A 20116-nucleotide genomic window follows, 5' to 3' on the forward strand; every position below is an offset into this window, starting at 1 on the left:
CCTGACAACATTTCAGATAGTGCTGGAGAGGTTGTGGGGAGGAAAAAAACAGTAATGGGAAGGTGGAGGAAACACACGAGGTTGCTATCATATTAGGTCCAGGGACAATTCTGATAGAGTAAGTGCATAGAAGAAAGTAAAGGGAGGAGATAGGAAAAGGTAGGAGAGAAAAGAGAGTAAGCAGTCAAAAAGAGTGGAGAAGCAAGAGTGGAGAGCGAATACAATTGCAGAAGTCAGTAGTAACACATAATGTTGCAAGCCAGGATACAAGATGAAGATGGGAACAGCATGATTCAGGGTCACCATGAGTACAAGATGCAAATGAAGTCAGCATGAGATTTGAGAAAGAGTGATGCACCGTGAATGAATGGAGTCCATAAAAGTCAAATCCAGCATTGGCCACAAGACAGTGATGGTGAAGGAAGGTACCAGGTGGCCGGGGCTTGCTAAGTGGTGAAAAAGTGCAGCAGGCAGGAAGGTACCAGGTGGGCGGGGCTTAGGCCAGGTGACCTAGATCCACTTGCACCTGCTCCCCATCTGCAAAGGAAAAGAAGCTGGAGGGCTCCTTAAGTAGGGAAACAGAGCGGCAAGCATGAAGGCACCAGGTGGGCGAGGCTTGCTAAGTGGTGAAAAAGAGCGGGAAGCAGGAAGGCACCAGGTGGGCGGGGCTTCCTAAGTGGTGAAAAAGAGCGGCAAGCAGGAAGGTAATGGGATGTTCCGTTACATTGTACATTGAACACTTATTGTTTGCCATCCCTGAAAGATCCAAAAATACCCTCACCACACAGAGAGCGTCAGCGTAAGAAATCATAATTTCAAGCCCCAATGTCCATCTGGTGCGCTGCAAAACAGTAAACCCAGCCATGTTCCTCACAGAGCCATGCACGGTGAAAGACATGCAGGATCACGATTGTGCCACCTATGAGGGAGAAGGCTAGTGAAAATGAACTGGAAGAGGGAGAAGTGTTTTTTGTAGGCGGGTCAGCGTCAATTTGCTCAGAGACAGGAGAAAAACATGTTGGGGCTTCAGTGGTGAGGTTGGAGGAAGGGGAGTATGACATTTTGGTGCAAAACGCCTGCCAATGCATTATTATGCACAAGCAGCAGAATTAGTAGCCCTAATAGAAGCACTAGATGCAGCAAAGGGATATGCAGTAACGATATATTCTGACTCGGCTTATGTCACCACTATGGTGCATGCTGTGTTATCAAGATGGAGAAGAAGGGGGTTTAGGAGAGCAGACATTCCCCAATTCAACATGCAGAATTAGTAAACAAATTGATTGTAGCACTTGCTGAGCCACCTGTAGTAGCCCTGGTAAAATGGCAATCCCATACGAACAACAATGATTTAATAGCACTTGGAAAAGCAGCGGCAGACACTACAGCCAAACAAGTAGCCTATTTCAAAACACCAACAACAACAGAATGTGTGTTAAAAGGGAAACAAGAAAGAGCCCCTGGGGGAGGGATATAATGCACTACCCATAGCCCAGATTATAGAAATGCAAAAAGAGCACCCCCAGAAGGACTGGAATTGTAGACAAAAAGAGGGTGCACCTAGTCCCCTAAAAAAAGTAGCAATGCCTGTAGAATTATTATTAATAGTCTTCCAACAGCTACATTTTCCAGCACATACATCAAAACGGCACATTGCAGCAGATATCCAGGAGGATTGGTTTGTACCAAACCTCCAGGAATATCTTAACAAAATGTCAATAGAATGTATCACATGCCAAATATTCAATTCTGGAATGACTCGCAGAGCAATACGAGGAACATGGTCGTGCCCTGATGTTCCCTTCTGTGAGCTGCACATCGACTATCTGGACATGGGAGAAAGGTGAAATGGAGCAAGATATCTGATTGTGGTGGTTTGTCCCTTTTCGTGCCGAGCGGAGGCAGGGCCCTGCGCCCACCCAGAGGCGAAATGCGCGGCATAATTTTTAGTGAGAGAAGTGTTCCCGTGTTGGGGGATATGTGACATCATACGATTCAACAACAGAATACATTTTGTAAACGATCTATTCAAAGTGGTAACAACATTACTGGGAATAAAACATTTTTTTTTTCTTCAATTTACCACCCCAAGTGAACGGGATAGTCGAGAAAAACAACAGCCTCCTCAAAAGTAGATTGTCTAAACTATGCCATACTCTGAAAAAGAATTGGATATATTGCTTTCCTCTAGCCCTATTCCAGTTGCGCACCCAGCCCAGCAAGGACCACCACTTGTCCCCCCATGAATAGTAACAGCTAGACTCATGCAAACGCCATTGTGACCAGTGAGAAGAATGTCAGATGTGCATAGAACAGCAGCAGTATTAGGAGAGTAGTTTAAGGAGTACCTTATGCAACTAATGAGAGCAGTAAGATGTATTGCCAAACAGATTGCCCCACCCTTCACATGAGAAAATGAAACAGATTCAACCACTACAGCACCTGACAGTCCAACGAAAGCTCTAATGCCTGGGGAACTAGTATATGTTCGGAGTTTCGTAAGAAGGTGGAGCTCACAAAGGTTCCACGGTCCCTATGCAGTAATTTATTGTACCCCCTTAGCAGTAGACGTAAAGGGGTTGAAATATTGGGTGCATTTCTCAGATGTGAGGAAAGCCCATGACAATGTGGTCACAGGAAGCCCACAGGAGAATGAAAGATAAGTAGCCATACAATAACCAGGCCATCAATGATTATCAAAAATAAATATGTACAAGCATAGATGTAGAATACAATAGTACAATATAATGATACATACTTGAAGTAAATGATTATACTGTTATGTAAAAAAATGTCTTATCTTCTATTTTTCCATGTTCTCTCTCTCTCCTTATCCTTAATTTACATCTTATTCAACATCTGCCTTTTATTAAACCCTGTCATCATATATTATTTTCTGTAGGTGCTGCGATGGTGGAGACAGCACCACTTACAACTCAACTACCTCAGATAGATAGAAGTAGGACTAGAATAAGTGCCACAGGGACATACAGCTATGACTGCGGCTTGTATTTTGTAGCCATTGTATTTAGCATTGTTATGTTAGGATTGGGGATATATTGGGGAACATCTTTTATAATGGGTAACATAAAAGAAGGGGTGTGGGGGACAATTAATACAGGAAGGAGGAAGCTTAATAGGGGATGGGGTAAAGCTGATTTGGGATAACACAATGCTGCCTAACTTCACTACTTTTTACAAGAACATAACAAAAGCATCTCCAAAGACTGAATTATTTGTATATAATGAGAATAAGAGTGTTTCTATTTAAGAAATAGTAATGGGACCAATGCCCACTTTGTTTACACTACAGACTGCCTCATAACATGAAATTGTGACTACCTCATCTTTAATTCAATTGTATGACATGTTCCCAACTACCACCCCAAATGTCTTATCAGATACCCCATATTGGCAATGAAACACTGATCAAAATGTAAATATGAATATTGTTTTTTCCAGATCTACCGCCTGAAAACTATGAATGTAGATACTCCCAGGTAGTGCAGATGGACGATTAAAAAGATCACTTGCTGATGACAAAAGTCAAGTGGTCAATAGAAGGAAAAGGCAAATACAACAGCATAAGTATGATACATATCACAGGTTGGGGTTGGATAAGGTGGAAGACCTCCAACATCCGGACAAGTCTAACCAATGGTACTCTGACATGAGCGCCACTGGGAGACAGGTCACAAATGGTGGCTGCTATATGTGTTAACTGATAGCTCATGCGTCAGGGACGCAAATGTCTTAGTACCTTGAGAGACCCCAATAGTAGAAGCCCAATGTCTCCTTCATCTTGCACTATGTAGAATTAGGAGCACCTTCCAGGCACACACAGTAGAAGTACAACTGCTTCCTCCCGATGAGAACATCTGCAAGAGCAAACCAAAAGGGGTGACCTGTTTTAATAAAGGAATAATGCAATAAAAGGAACAATGTTCGCAGAAAACAAATGGCAAGATGCAACCGTCTTGTGCAAGGCTGAAGCACTGCATGGCTTATCGATGAGAGGCTGAAATGGATGAATAGCACATGTTCCCAGACCTGGACTCAACACATCACAAAGCTGGCATGGGTCACTGCATTCGAAAAACCGATCATGATCCAGCAGGAAGAACATTTTTACCTGTGCTTTCACAGGGAGGGCAAAGTACCCAAAGGTTCAAACACTTGCTGCAACCGAACCTTCATCATCCCTGACTTGCAAAAAGGAACTGCAGCCCTAATGGACCACTACTGGGTGTATGGCAAGCAGGCAGACTTGCACCTCCCATCCTCATGGAGGGGCTACTGTGCTCTGGCAACGCTGCACTCTGCACTGCTGGTGCTACCAGAGAAGCATGTCAAGGAGGAAGGGGTGCCAAACAGACAGAAACCGGCACCCCATTCAGTGAATGAAGAACCCCCTCGTTTATGACATACTATCAGAAGATAAGCTGCAGGATCATGTGTCACGCAAAAAGAGAGCACCCAACTATCTCTCTAAGGACTCGTATGACCTTTTGGCACAGATCCCAAATGAATATAAACTTTTCAACTCAGCAGAGACATTTTTTGCATCACTGATCCCAAGTATCCAAACAAGAGCAAATGCAAAATGGCTCCAAATTGTACGCTGGGAGCTGATCCAGCTGACAAACGACATAGATAAGGGGTTCAACATCATCAAGGAAGAACTAAGAGCACTGAGACTAATGACGATGCAAAACCGCTACACCCTCGGCCTCCTCACTGCTATGGAGGGTGGTGTTTGCCGAAAAATTAGGAGTGCATGTTGCACGTTTGTGCCTTCTTCAGATGCTGAGAACAGGACACTTTCACATTTAATATCAGCAGTGCATGAACTCGGAGTGCGAATGAAGAAATAAGGTGGCTTGCAGCAGAACGACGTTCCCATCATCATCTTCCTCCTGCTGATTTTTTGTGTGTGCCAGTTAGGGGTTTGATGCTGTACACAAGCGATTCCTAGTAGTGCGATAATGATGGTGACTATTGGTAGAAAAAATAGTCATAGTGAGGTGCCTCACGAAACTAGAGAAGCCCAAGTACAAACAGGAGAGAGTGACAAGCCCAAATATTGCATGGTGACAATATACCAAACAGGCGATATATTAGACAACCTTTACAGCCCCAAGATCTAGAAAATAAAAGGGAGGTGTGGGGGGACTTAGACGGGGTGGGAAGTATATATATATGTCTTGCACTCCTGAAGAGTATGTCCGTCGTGGAGAAAGCATAAGAAATGTATGCAGAGCTTGGATGCCAATAAAGGGTACCCCAGCCTGGGATGAGGCAGTCAGGGTTGCAAAGGAACGTAGACGGATTGGGACAAAAGTATTTGTTACATTAGTAGTAACGAAAGGGGGGAATGTTGGGGGAGAGGTGCATTGTCCCACCCACCTTTAGCATTCCAGCTGTCAGCAGACCATGTGTATGCTAAGGGGGATACACCCTCACTGCCTTTGAACATGTCCATGCACCATAACATTACCCAGTATGCCAATAACCGACTAGATGCATGTGTTTAGAAACTCAATCTTGTGTCCTGCTATCCGTCATCTTTTATTAGGCCCAAATTCACTCCACTGAAATGTCAGCTCTCCCTTCCCCAGCATCACACACAGACAGTTGCGATATCCCCACCACCTGCCAGCTCTGCCCGAGCCTTGTTCTCACGGAAGTCCACCCATTTATCGTTGCAATTTGCTAGTATCAAATGCCGACAGAATGTACTCACTGCAGAGTGTGAGACCGGGGCAAGCTCTGAACCCTGTGCCCATTCATCTCAGCTGACCTGCTCATGCCCTCTCTACTCCCTCCCTGCCAGGCCAGGGTTCACTAGTCCCCTGCCCTACACTCTCTTTGAAGGTAACTGCTTGCATGACCCCCCAACCAACAATCACACCAGAGTGCCCACCATATACTTAATCCCGTGCAGCAGTATATTCTCTCATAGACTATCTGTCTATCTAGTCAGTTGAATAGTGAGGCAGCAGGGAGCGTAAATTACAGTTCAAACCCCAAAGTTAAGGCACCGAGTAGAGAGGCCCAGCGCCACCAAACCCCCACAAAATGCAAGGGTTATAATGCCCATATATCTGTCTATACTCTACAAAGGACCCCCACGCATCCAATAGTTTATTTCCACCGTTATTCTTTGTATGTCAATGATTGTTGTTTAGTTTAGATTAGTCAGAAATGTAACTCTTCATGAACTAAGTTCGACCTTCACACCGCAGAGATGAGCCCAGCTGACCCACGTGCCAGCCGATCAACCCAGACAGAGCAGCCAATCGCAGCCTGACATCACCTGTACAGTATGCTGAGCCTTGAGGGCCAACCAATTGAAACTGTTATTTCATACCCTATGTTGTTACATCATTTGTGACGTTTTTCTGGTTCAGAATGTGCTGCCTGTGTATTGTGTGGCAGAGCGCTCATGGGCAGCAGAGTTCTCTGCTTGCATTCTATATCTTATATAAATTTGTTTTACTTGCAATTACTCTCCTGGCCTCATTCCCTGTTGGGGCGTGTCCTTTTTTTTCGGTCTAGTAGATATACATACATGTGGGCAGTAACCTTCAAACCCCCAGCACCCTTATGAAATGTGAGAGTCATTTTTTGGAAACTTACTGTATACTTGGATAATGAATCGAACTTCCCCGAATGAACTGAGAAAGCGAGACCTGAAAACCTACAATTTTAAGATAATAATATCTGTTTAAGCATTATTGCACTCATCAGTCATTTATGTATCTCCATAATGCCACACCACTCACATTTCTTGAACTGAAAAATGAACTGAAATAAAAGCATGCATGTTTTTAAACGTTTTGGCAACATGCAAATAACATCATTGATTATATTGCCAGCTAAGCATTTCTTATGCTCTTTCAACATTAGACATACAAGAAAAGAAATTACCAAGAGAGCTACCGCATGTACATGGTCAAAGAGTTCAGCCAAGCAGGGTAGCTGCGCTAGAACCCAGGTATCCTGGACATACAACTCTTAGGATGACCATACATCCATAAACCCCAGTGAAATAATGTATGCCACCATCAGATATATACTTTTTTTTTATCCTAAAAACCATAGGTGCCCTTCACAGTAGTTCCTGCTTAATTACGACAATCAGATACTGTGCCACACAAATATCACCTGAGTGGTGCTTATGTTGCCTTCCATAGGTCTTGACATTTTATCAGTCTCAAAGCCCAACACTTGAATCAGTGTTATTAGCACATGGCGATCGTTATTGACCTCCTCTCAGCCAATCAGAATGTTCAGAGTGAAGTCAATAGCTACTGGTATTGATTGCAGTGTGTACATTCCGTCTTGAAAAGCAGACAGGGAAACAACAAAGTAATTTCCAGGTAAGAATTATTTCAGCAAGACACATCCACTGATGAAGGACGTGTTTTCCCTTACAACAACATATTTTAAACAGCTAAAACATGAGAGAATCTGTTCACTTTATTATGGAGAAACTGTTTACTTGTTCACAACGTCAAATACATGGTCATGTTAAACCCGCTGTAGTTTAACCAAATTGCAGTAACGATGCATAAATAATGACGGCAATCTTATTTTTTATAATGCTACAAATAAAAGCACATTTAATTTACTAAGATAGTTTGTCTAGTTACTTTACTCATTATTGGATGTAACATTGTATTTCAACCCCAAAACTCCAAAACATGTAGTGTTGCTTCCAATATGTGCTAATAGCCATATAGACCTTGGGAGGGGTCATTAACACTAACTTATCCTGAAGTAATGACCTTCTGTCTGTCTATAAGTCTATAATATTAAAACAATTCTATAGTGCTCAATTTATTTACTTGAGAAATTGAAAGACAGAGGGCCTCATTACGAGTTTGGAGGCAGCCATGGAGCTATTAGCTCCATGGCTGCCTCCAAACCGGGCTCCATTACTGGGTTCCTGCAATGGGGACTTACCGGGTCATTCCGACATAGGAGGACCCGGTAGGTCCTCCTTGCAGGAACCATTCCCATTTGAGCCCCCATAGGGCTCAATGGGAATGGGGCGGGAGGTAACAACGGGCACATTACAAGTGTCCCATTGTTACCTCCCTCTTCTCCTCGCGGGACCCGGAAAAGACGTCTGGTTTTACCAGACGTCTGATCCGGGTCCCGCAAAGGGAACCTCTTAATCAGCCCTGACGGAATGAAGGGGGGTAGTCCCGTACCGGTCCCCTTCATTCGGTCAGCGCAAGCCTCGTAATGAGGTCAAGAGTGAGGAATTCCTTTGCTATCACCCATTTAAAAAAGGCTTTTTTCCTCACTTCATATGTAGGCAGGTGGTCTATGAGATGGGGCCCAAAACTTCAAAGACATCTGTACTGTATTTCTTCAGGATGTTGCTAATATTCTAAGGCCTATTTCATTATAGTGTTCTGGGAATTGGAACAATTGAATAGGAATGCGAACCGAATTAACAGTCCACCTTAATCCATTCTTTGTTTCATCCACCAAAAGGAGTGGCAGGTTGGCTTGACTATTTCTATCTAAATAATACATCATTCAGTAAATGCATTGATTGATGGACCTAAGCTATGGCTAGTGTATAACATCTTTAGGATAATGTGTCTAATATTCCTCCTGTACGGAGTATCAATCACCACATCCACTATGTATATTCACAGCACAGATAAGTACAGTGATGAAATACAAAGGCCAAAGAAGAAGAGAAGATTCCAAAGACCAGGAGCACTTATCACCTTCCCAGTCTCGAGTAACCAGGTCATACTGAATGTCAACACTCAACTGACTCATTGATAGAAACCAAGGGAACCTTCGACTGTCACCTAATACATCAATAATTCTCCCTAGGTTAGAGGCACATAACCGATGGGTGAGTGGGTTACATAGTCAAAGCATCATGACAACACTTGTTCTAAACACAAAGGCGTATCATCAAGTCTATACAAACTATTTGTGATCCTCCTCATTTGATCACTACACCATATTGTGTTACGTTATGTTAATGTGGTGTATACCGCACACCGATTCCATTTTCATCTCCAGGCACTCTGGCTGATCTGAAAAGGAAGGAGGATTTGGAAGGGTTAGATAGGTTGATCAAGAGGGAGAGAACAAGGGAGCTTTGATGTGCTGTTGGTCACTTCAGTTTGGAAACACTAGTCACTGTGTGCTGGGTTTGTTTTTTAATCGATAATGGTTTGGCAATGTTTTGTGTATGAGTGTGTATGGGGTGGTTTTTGTATTTGTGGTTTGGTTTTCTGTAGTGCATTTTTGGTTTAGAGACAGATTGCAGATTGTGTGCAGTTTGTGGCATCTTCAGGTGTCTGCTCCCATAGAGGTATGTGTGTGTTTTGCTTTGGTACTTGAAGGTGAGTATGCAAGATATTGAAAAATTGTTAGTAGGGTTAGTGATGGGGGTGATATGTGCCCTTCTCTTCAAGGGTTATATTGGTTTGGCAGGGCTCTGAGTCTTCTCTGTGTCCTGTGTTAAAGTGGTCATTTCCTTGAGAGCCAAGGTTTCGGTTCATTAGGTTTAGGCTATTTTGGGAGTTTATCTTGTTTTGGGATGGCTGTTTCTCTCAGACAGAATTTTCTGTATAGCATGGAGAGTTAAAGGGTCATGGATTGAGTAATTTTCTGAATGTTAGGTGCTGTTAAGTTGTTTGTATTTCCTTCGAGAGTAATTTCCATAGTTTTGCTGAAATGCAGCGGAATCCTGATCCACAAAATTTCAACTTTGACTTTTGTTTTGGTTTGAGGCGAATGCCGTTGCTGTATCTCAGTGCTCGATTTGGTTTGTTAATCGAGACTTTTTCCTATATGATTTCTGCTCCTTGGCCATGGATTCCTCTGTGGGTTATGCACAGTGTCTTAAAGAAAATTATTTTTTTGACTGGCAGCCCGTGTGGGGTTCTTTGTGCTAGTGTGGTGTGTTTTCTCTTGGTGAGTCAGAGCAGTAGTCTTGCTGATGCATTCTGGATTCAGTGAAGATTCTGATGAGGTAGTCTGGAATTCTGAGGTAGATGCTGTTTGCATAGTCTATTCTTCACATTATGAAGGAGATGGCGGTGAGTGTTATATGTTGGAAGGTGGGAACAGGTAATATCCATTTGATTGAGTGTAGGTGGAAGGAGCACTTCTTTACTACTGTATTGACTTGTGGTTCTAGTGTTAAGTCATTGGGCCTCATTACGAGTCCAGCAGTAACCGTGCCTGAAATTCCGGCAGGTTACCACTGGACTCGTATTACCATTCGCCTCTGTGATTCCCAGAATTACCGGGGCATTACGAGCCCGGTGACCCGATAATTCCAGAGGCGGAATTCGGTAAATCCCCATTCCCATTGAGTCCCATGGGACTCAATGGGGAAGTGGAAACACTGGCACCATCTCGTGATCTCTGCCTTGCTTTTTTCAGATCATCCCATCTAGACAGTTCCTCTTATTAGTCTGAAGCTGACGTGTCCCTGGTCTAGTATCTGGTTATTTTCTTCATGTACCAGGATTTATTCATATAGGCATCTTTCTAGGAGTTTTGCCCGGTATTGGATGTTTGATATCAGTTGGTAGTCAGTTAGGACTCCTGTGTTTCCTGAGGGGTCTTTCAGGAGTGGTTTAATGTATGCCGACTTGAAGCTTTGTGGTACATTTCCTGTTGTCAGTGAGTGGTTAAATACTTTGCAGAAGTATTCTGCAGGTGTTTTTTTAGGTAATGATAGTCTTGTGCATGCCTTGTGGGCAAGGGTCTGTTGGTGAGCCTGCTCTGTTGCTTTTGTTCACTAGGCTTGTGAATTTTTCTATTGAGATTGGTGGGAGGTAGGTTCGTCTTGTGGTTAGTTCTGGTGTTGGTTATTTAGTGGTGTTGTTGGTGTTTTTCAGTCTGCTCTTGATGTAATGGTTTCTTTTTTAAGTTTATTAACAGATCCTTAGACGTGTACACAAATTACTGTTTCATAAAAATGTAAGTCAAACCTCAATTGGAGACTTCCCAAAGCTAAGTGCCTAGGATATTATTATTGCATCTCTATGCCTACATGTTTTACCTCTACTAACATTATTGCACATTCTTCGAAGTAAAAGCACACTGCAGCAAGTAATCCATAAGCAGGAAAGACCTATTCAAACCTCTGTTTTTCTTACAGAGCTAGTGGTGCCTGCCCTGAACAAAAAGAGATCTAGATACTGGTGTGTGTTCAATATGCTACTCAGAAAACCTGAAATGCACTAGTTCACATGGCACCTGGTTTAGGGAAGGGTCATTCCCCCCAAATTTATCTTATCCTTGAAAGCACAACTTTAGTTTTCCATTTGCCTCCCTATCTCGGTTGGCATATCTATCAAATTAGTCTGCATCCGTACCTCTCATGCCGGAATCATCCAATGCAGATAATTCTGTGGGACAGACCACCAGGCGTATCTGGCTTTAACTGCACATTTGTATTGGCACCTTCATTAATGCTCTGTATCTAGTGTAGAGTATGGATGTACAAAGCTTTTTCCTGTGGTACGGTTTTGAGACGTTCCTAGCTACACAGCTATGACGTTTGCCATTTTGTTTTTGCTTATGCTGATGGATTGAGTGACATCAGGAACAACTCAGGCTGTAAAATGCTAGGAATTCCTTTGTAGAATATAGCCCCTTAGTTACTAGCTCCTCATACCCAATTCTATACACACAGTACCCACCTGCGGCTTAGCCTATAAAGTGTGAATTGGGCAAATGACAACTGTTAGCACCATGGATCGAATCAGGGAACACAGGGCCAGGAGCTATGGTTTCTTGGCAATATATATTTATTTATTTTGTTTATTTTATTGTTTTTTTTATAACGCACCTAATACCATAACTGAGTTCGGTTTCTAAGTGCAGATCTGGTATTCACACCCCTGTTGCTCTGCGTGGTCTTGCTTCGAAGACCAGCACGTTGCCCCTGTGCTATTCTCTGTTCACATATTCGCGGCTGTACCCATTGATTCATCTAGCATGAAAGCTGCCTTTTCCCTAACCAGGGTTCCCTTAACCGGGTTTTTAACACTCGCCACTCCACCCTTCTTCCACTCACAGTCTGCCTCCTTGCTGCTGGCAGCCTTTTTCTTCAGAACCCTCTACCGTGCCATATGTCCCATACTCCTGTCCCTGTTGCTTGGTGACCTTCATGCAAAGGCCTCACATTGATTTCCTGCCCACAACAGCTAGCACCCGAACCAGCTGTGTGGTGGTAATAATCGTATTGCACCTGACCACCTTAGGCAATGCTAATTGTTAGGAGCTGTTCACCCTTCTTAGGTGCCCTTGCTCTGCTCAGGCCTGTAATTTGGACTTCCAGCCCTTAAACAATCAGCACTACCTTGGGCTGAGTGTAATCATACTTAGAGATTTTGTCGCATGCTATTGTGCCTTAATATCTTTTCGTTTAACATTTTCATGTGGAAGGGGTAATATTTTGATCAGAGGTATTTTACTATTGAGAAAACGAAAGAATATAATTTCGGTTTCATTTGTTTTTGGAAACAGTGCTTTAGACAACTTAGTTCAAACTCATACTCGTGGATACTATGCTTCAAAGTAATATTTCCTGTGGGGCAACTATTGATGGTTTATTTTCGTTATTTCTAAAAATGCAATGTTGGGAGACTTGGTCATGTACTCGCTTTGATTGGATCATGATTCCATAGCATATGACACACCATTAACGTTCCACTGAACAACCCCCACACAATTGCATAAGTCTGTTGATGCACAGCGCCATGTCGCCTAGCATGACTACACTGCAGAGAGAACTAAATGTTGCCAGTAGGCGCCGTCTGTCAGTTTGCCTAGGTAGAAAATATTTACTCGTGTTGTGCATAGTTATGTTCCTGCTCTGTCAGTGGGACCACTCAAAGCTCCAGCTTACACCAGCAGGTTCTAGTGATCCGATACAGATCGCCTTTCAGGAGCTCTACACTACAGTTTCGAACAATACTAAAATCTCTACCCACTAATCATATCCCCACTTTACATAAAAAGTATACTGCAGATCACCGTGCAGGTCCATGACCTTATAGAGGAACTCAACGTTTCTCCTTGTTCCTCTGCTTACTCTGAGAAGTGCTCAGTAACTTGCAATAGCCTTGTAACGTAAGACAATGTTTACTTTATCCCATATTTAATACATTTAGTCTTTTTGAATGACTGTAGAAAATACTGCTATTACAGGTGTAGTATCGTACAAAGAACACTGCAAGTCTACTCTTACATTTGAGAGCCTAAACGCAGTGAGGAGTGCAGCTCTCATCAGAATTCCAGCTGCCACAAGAATATGCATTTTAAGACATGACTAGCTTTCTAGATTCCTTTCTTTTAAATTAATTATCTTTGTCAATTACAGTAATTGGTTGATAAATGGCTGACTAGTCATGTCCGACTAACTACCGTCCCATCTCTCACTCCCTTCCTTGGGAAACTTCTTGAGAAGTTGGTCTTCCCCCAACTGACCCAGCACACTAAGCTTGATGGCTGCTGCACAACCATCAATCTGGATTCTGAGCATCCAGAGGCACGGAAACCTCTCTCCTGAACACCTGTGAAGAATTGCTTGCAACTTGAATCCAGCTCACCTGCTGTTCTCATTCTACTCGATCTCTACTCTGCTCTTGACATGGTTAACTACTCCATCCTCATAAAATGGCTCCATTATAGCCTTGGTATCTCGGAGCGGGTACTGGACTGGCTGACCTCCTTCCTCACTGACTGTCCTCCCATGGTTATCCTGGGTTATTTCTCCTCGTCCACCTCTGTCTCCACCTGTGGAGCTCCCGATAGCTCTATCTTGCCCCTCTTTCTCACCTTATTTCCACTTTTTCACCATATCTACTTCAGACTACCCTCTGCATCTCTTCGGACCTCCTCTGTCATTCCAATGACTTCTGTCTCAATGCCAGCAAGACTGAGATTCTTCCTATCGGAACTCCTGTTCCCTCGTTTCTCCCTTCACTCTGGCCACCTTCGATGGGCACCCCCTCCCTCCTCTGAGACCAGAAACCTGAGAGTTATCTTTGACTCCTCTCTCTCTTTCATTGTCCACATCTTGGTCTTTGCCAAGAATGCTCACTTCCAACTCGACCTCCTCTGGGGCATCCTCTCTTTCCTCACTTTCCCCAGAAGCTCAATGTCTCCAGAGCTCTGATACTCTCCAAACTGGACTACTTCAACAGCCTCTTCCTTAATCTACCTTCTTCTTCTATCCGCCCCCACCAGATAATCCAGAATAGGGCTGCAAGACTTATCCTTGGCCTTAAATCCATGAACAGTATCTCCCCAGCGCAAAAATCTCTCCACTGGCTCCCGGTTACTGCATGGATCACATTTAAATCCCTTTGCATATTCCATAAGGCAGCCTGGGCCTGGGCACCACGCTATCTGCAACCTGCTCTCACTAATTACTCTCCTTTCAAATCCCTCCGATCCTCTGGCTCCAACTCTCTGCATGTCAAGTGCTTCTCTCAAAAGAGATCGGTCAGCCGTTCGCTCTCCTCACCTGGCTCTCTCATCTGCAACAGCCTCCCCCTTTCGCTACATCTTTAGCCAGAACACCTCTAATTCTGCAAACACCTCAATACCTTCCACTTCTCTTCCACCTTCCCTCTCTCCCTCCCATGCAAAACCCCACAGTAGCTATTATTGGTGGCCTGGGCCCTTATGTGTCCTTCTGGGTCCTGGCCTTCTGTCTGATTGCCTGCAGCATATGTCCTCCCCCTGCACTTGCTTCAGGCACCACTTGGCCTTTGCTCCCTCACAGGCATGCACTTATTGTATGGACTGGCGACCCCTCTTCCATTCAGTGTCAATGCCTGGCACCTACGTGTTGCCTTTGCAACTGGCTCTTACACTTACCTGTTACCTTGCAACTGTCTCCCTGGCACGTCTCCTCTCTGGGGATCATCTAGCACGTCCCCCCTTCCCCATGTCCCTTGTCGCTCTCTTAACTTGTACAATCCAAATGTTCACAAGTCCTAGTAGGACTGCTTTTTGTATTTTGCAAATCCCACTGTCTTGCTGTTTCCCTTGTTCCCGTCCCTTTGCCCTGTGGGCGCTTTGAAGCACAATTTTCTTGATATGATATTTTATTTGTGTTACGCTCATACACAAGTGTTTCAGAGCGCGACGAGGTAAGGGAGTAGAACAAGGGAGGACAAACACAACGATCTTACTAGGCCCAATGACATTGAGAACCCGCAAGTGCAGGGGAGAGGGAAGGGGGAAAGTGCAAGGGGGAGCGGAGAAACAGAAGATAGTGCAGCCAGCAAGGTGGCAAGTGCAGGTTTTGAGCGCAGACAAGGGGTGTTTGTTATGATTATGATTGGTTATTCATAATGCATTTAATACCTGCAGGTTTCTTAGCACGGACCCAGGGATCAAACCTGTGTTGCTCTGTGTTGTCTTGCTTCCAAGGCCAGCAGGTTGCCCCTGAGCTATCCTCCCGAGACAAAAATATTTTCATTTTAGTACTATGTTTTCCCTATCATGTGTTTTTTTTCTCTCCCAGTGATTATAAGTGCAGGTAAGAGGACTGTAGGGTAACAGATACAGACCCAAGTACAATGTTTACCTGGGGCAGTGCAGGTGAGTGGCTGGGTGGGCATAGACCTGCGCCCGAAAAACAGAGGGTAAACCAGCTGCATGATGCTGAGTTAGACAGATCAACAGGGCAGAGCGAGAGCAAATGCAGAAGCAAAGAGACAAATCTTGAAGTTCTTCCAGGACCGGAGATGGTTCTCCTCAAGTTTGAGAGTGGCAGGGAGGCTGTTCCAGAGGGAGGCCCCAGCCGAGGAAAGTTATCTACCACCAACTTGTTGCATGGAGAAGCGACTGACCTCGGGAGTTTGAGGTGGAGGCGCGAAGAGCTCGAGTAGGAAGGTATTTACGGAGGGAGAGTTGAAGGTATTTTGGACCCAGGCCCCAGAAAGTCCTGCGAAAAATGCAACAGATCCTGAATTTAATCCTTGCAGACACTGGGAGCAATGAAGAAATTTCAGGGCTGGAGAGATTTGATCCCATGACTTGAGGCCAAGGACAAGTCTCGCAGTCCTGTTCTGGATAAGTTTCAGAGGGCCGGAGAGTAGAAGCAGGCAAATTTAGAAAAAGGCTTTTGCAGTAGTGCAGCCTGGAGAGAACCAGAGATCTAGAAACAGTAAGTTTTTGGGGGAAGAAGAGGAAAGGAAGAATACCTGTGAGGAGTTGCAGTTGGTAGTTTGACTTCTTAGCGACGTCAGAGATGTGAGGAGAAAAGGAGAGTGTGGAATCGAAGATGACCCCAAGGTTCTTAGCTTCACGAGTGGGTGCAAGAAGAGGGCCAAGGGAGGCCGGCCAGAGAGTGACAGGAAAGGAGGGTGCAGGTGTGCCGATGAGGAGAATCTCCGTCTTACAGGCATTAAGGCAGAGATCATTAGAGGCACACCACTCCTGGATAGCAGAAAAACTGTCGGGGATGAGAGTAGGCGAGGAGGTGGCAGAGGGAAGTCTCAAATGATCTGAGTGTCATCTGCATAAAACTGAAAGTTGGAGCAAAGAGCGTCAATGCAGTGGGCAAGAGGTGCCAGGTATTGGTTGAACAGCCAGGGAGAGAGGTTATACCCCTGGGGAACAACACAGGTATAAAGTGAGATAGAGGAAAGGAAGGACCCAAGTTGGACCTGGGAGGGTCGATCAGAGAGGAAAGAGGTCAACCAGTCCACAGCCTGATCGATGATACCCATGTTATCATGGAGATGGTTTAGCAGGGTGGCATGGTTGACTGTGTCAAAGGCAGAAGAGAGATTGAGTAGGATGAGGACTGAAGGGATGGTAGAGTCAAGGTTGGAGAGCAGCAAGTCTTCATGGATGTTCAGGAGAGCAGTTTCCGTGCTTCTGACAGCTCTAATGCCAGACTGATGGTTATGGAGACAACCAACAGATTCAGTGTGAAGATTAAGCTGGGAGATGGGCCGCTTTTCCAGGAGTTTGCCCAGAAAAGGAGGGATGGATATCGGGCGATAGTTAGCCGGGCATGAGGGGTCGGCTGTGGGTTTCTTCAGAAGAGGGTGCACAAGGGAGAGCTTCAGAGGGTAGGGGAAGGCTCCGGAGGCAAAGGAGTGGTTGCAAAATTTGTTCAGAGTAGGAGCCATAGTGTCAATGAGGTTCTTGATGGTTTTAGACAAACAGGGAAGAACCTGTTTTGGCAAGACTTTCATAAATTGGACTTGTCGAGAAACCTCGTCAGGGGAGAACAGGGGACAGGAAGAGAAATAGGGAGGGGGTGCCTGCAGGAGGGCCAGAGTTTGCAGAGGGCCTGGAAGGGGACAGGAGAGGTAGAGACTGCAGCAGGGTTGGCCAGCTCCTTGCAGATTTTAAAAAGTTCTGCCAAGTTACTAGATGCCACAGAGACGCAGGCGTGGATGTGGGCTCTCTTCTTAGTTTGGATAAGGAGCCGGTATTGCCTTTGGAGCAGGCGGCAAGACAGTTTGTCAGAGGATGCGTAGGAAGCCCACCATTTTCTCTCAGCAACCCTGCACTTGCGTTTAAGGGTACCTAGATCAGAATCATATCAAGAATTGCACTTGGCTTTGGGCTTCAAGCGGATTCTCATGACAGGGGCAAGAACATACAGAGTATCAGAGATAGAAGAGTAGAGCATGGAAAGGGCTGTGTCAGGGGGAGAGTCAGCAAGAGGAGCAGGAGAGGGAGAGAAAATGGCAGTGAAAGCCTCAACTGATACACACTTGATGGGTCGGATGACCGAGAAGGTAGGTGGCAGTACTGGTGTTGGCTTGACTTGACGGGTAGAAAGGGAGAGGTGGGAGGAAATGAGGGAGGGATAACTCGAGAAGAGAGAAGTTGTCAGAGAGATGGAGAGGGGGAGGACCCAGGAGATCAAAACATCAAGCATGTGGCCTGCAGAGAGTCGGGCCATAGGTGAGAATAGAAAGATAGAGAGAATCACAGAGGTCACAAAAGAGTCCAGAGGAGGAGCAGGGAGTATCCAGATGGATGTTGAGGTCTGCAAGAAGTAGGAGTTGATTGGTCGAGGACAGGAGGGTGGAGGAGAGGTCAGCCCACTCAGAGAGGACGGATGTGATCTGACGAGGTGGCCGATAGATGGTAGCCATGGTAAGAGAGTGGCCAGGAGAGAGAGAAAGCATAGGAAAGACAGAGGCAGGAATCCACTCGGGGAAGATCTGGGCTACTCCCCCTCCAGACCGGGTGGATCTGGGTGCAGAGAGGATCTTGTAGCCATCAGGGAGGTGAGTGTTAAAGCTTGTGACAGAGCTAACCATGAACCATATCTCGGTGAGACCGAGGACATGGAGGTCAAGTTCTTCAAGGAGGCGACAGATGTCAGAGGAGTGTTTGATGGCTGAGCGAGAGTTCAGAGTGGCAATATGGAGACTGTTGCCATCCTTGAAGGACTTCCGGGGAGGGGTACAAATCAGAGGTACACTCTGCAGAGAAGTAGATGGAGCCCAAGGTATAAGGCAAAGGAGGCATATTTCTTAACTGTGCCTGTTTAACCTTTATGATTATTTTGGCTCTTGGTTTGCAGATGCGCAAGGTCTGAGTGGGAATTTCAAAAGGAAAGGGTCTCTCACCACGTCTTTGAATCATCGCTGGTCCAACCCTGGAAGAAGATTTTACTGAACCCTGCTGAGTGAACAGTGCTTTCTAAAGTACTCCAGTTATGAAGGGAAGGCAGTTTTGTTTGTTTTTTTATTTATAGTGCGTGCCACAACCTGAGGTATTTGGGTGCAATACAAGGATATGTAGTTTCTTAATTACACATGGTATGTACACGTATGCAGACAATATATACAGTATAAAGCACAGAATACATACAGACAGTTAAACTAGCCAAAGGCAATGCTAAAGGTGGTGTCAGGTTAAAATGTCGAAAACATTTGGTCGAATTACAAAAATTTCAAAAAAATAATGTCGAAAACTTTGTTTTCCAATGCTTTTTTTTTTATTTACATGTTCTTTTTTTGGGTTCCGCAAGTAAAAAAAAGGGTTAAAACAGAAAAAAAAATTTAAAAGGGGGGTTCGGGGGAACCCCTCCATTTCGAACAAAAAAACAAAGAAAAAAAGACCTTCACATTTTTTTTTTCGATATTATGTTTTCGACATTTTGACTTTCGAAAAAATGTTTTTTGAAATTATCACTATAAACCTCTAAAGGTGTTACAAGGTAGAGGAAAGCTCTGTCCCCTAACCATCTCCAGGAACCATTGGGGTGAACATTGCTGCAGGACCAAGATATGCATCTCTGCCTGCTGCTCAGTTGCCTAGGGACTAACTATGTTGCAGAACACCTGAAGGTGTGTGCCAGTCCCCCTGTCTTTGGGAGCCAGAGAAAGGGTCTAGGATTGGCCCTTGAAACTCTGGTGTGGGACACACAGTTCTTGAAAGGCCAAACATCAAAGAACCCTGTGTTTTCGATGCTGACCCACTGCAAGCTGTAGGAGGTTTTGTCTTTTGGGGTAAAATCTGCATTTGGCTGTATTTTCGTACTGAGGTAATGCTGCAGTAATTTTGCGGTAACCTGGCCTTATCGTTAGGAGCAGTTCAGTATTACCCTATTTTGGTGATATATAGTATTAGCTTATGTTGGTGGTAATTTTTAGTGAGATCTTATTTTTGTGGTATAGGGATGAGCATGTTTTTTATACTACCGCTTTTTTTTCGAATCTCAAAAAAAGGAAGCGTATACATATAATAACACAATTCTCATATATACCAACAGAAAATAATGGGTATCTTGACAAAAACACCTCTGAAAAAAATCTAGGGTGTATGTCTGCAACTCACTTTCATATCAAGTTTAATTTTTATATATTCAAAGCAACAATATCATGACACAAATCTAAAAAACATAAAAAAGCATATGCACTTGTTACAATACAAAATACAAAACGCATAAAAATGTTTCACTAAAAAACCCATACACAATTATTAGAACAGGAGGGATACAGAACAAAATAAATTGTTGTTGTTCAACATTGATCCCATCATAGCCCGACTTACATAAGTTTCTGTCCTAGATGTTATAAAATAACTGGACATTCCTCAGGGGCAGTCAGGTATCTTGTGC

This window comes from Ambystoma mexicanum, chromosome 7q (genome assembly GCF_040938575.1).
Source record: "Ambystoma mexicanum isolate Mex_15411 chromosome 7q, UKY_AmexF1_1, whole genome shotgun sequence".
Classification (NCBI taxonomy): Eukaryota; Metazoa; Chordata; class Amphibia; order Caudata; family Ambystomatidae; genus Ambystoma; species Ambystoma mexicanum.